This window comes from Calidris pugnax, unplaced genomic scaffold (genome assembly GCF_001431845.1).
Source record: "Calidris pugnax isolate Ruff unplaced genomic scaffold, ASM143184v1 scaffold38, whole genome shotgun sequence".
NCBI classification, from domain to species: Eukaryota; Metazoa; Chordata; class Aves; order Charadriiformes; family Scolopacidae; genus Calidris; species Calidris pugnax.
In genome coordinates this window covers 7,570,994-7,571,390 of record NW_015090995.1, presented here as the reverse complement: position 1 = coordinate 7,571,390, position 397 = coordinate 7,570,994, and the positions used below count along the sequence as shown (strand labels likewise).

At 60.7% G+C, this 397-nt stretch overlaps 1 protein-coding gene across 1 annotated transcript in view; it reads right to left on the bottom strand.

Moving 5' to 3' along the window:
• HMGB3 (high mobility group box 3) overlaps positions 1 to 397 on the bottom strand; it is a 6,401-nt gene that overhangs the window by 4,512 nt on the left and 1,492 nt on the right. The window lies entirely within an intron of this gene.

The following is a 397-nucleotide window of genomic DNA, read 5'->3' as shown; positions in this document are numbered from 1 at the left end:
TTTTTTTCCCCCTTCCCCCCTTCTTTTTTTTTCCCCCCCCCCCCCCCCAAAAAAAAAAAAAAAAAAAAAAAAAAAAAGAGAAAAATGCGCAGCAATATTTCCTATTTACACCTTCTGAAGTGTTTGACAATTTTTTTATTGGTGCAGCGTTAATATTTAATTGCACCCATTAGCCCCCCCAAGCACAGCTTTAAGCCGCCCTCTCCCGGGGCTGGGGGGTCCCCGCTCCCGGCGGGACAGCGGGGCGCGGACCCCGCCTCAACGGGGCGGGGGGACCCGGCGGCCAGGCCGGAGCGTGGAGCGGGGCCGGGGCCGCCTCCTGCTCCCGAAGTTGGGGGCGAGCGGCCCGTGGCGGCGGCCGGCCTGCCCTCCGCTCCGCTCCCGCCATCTTCTGCCC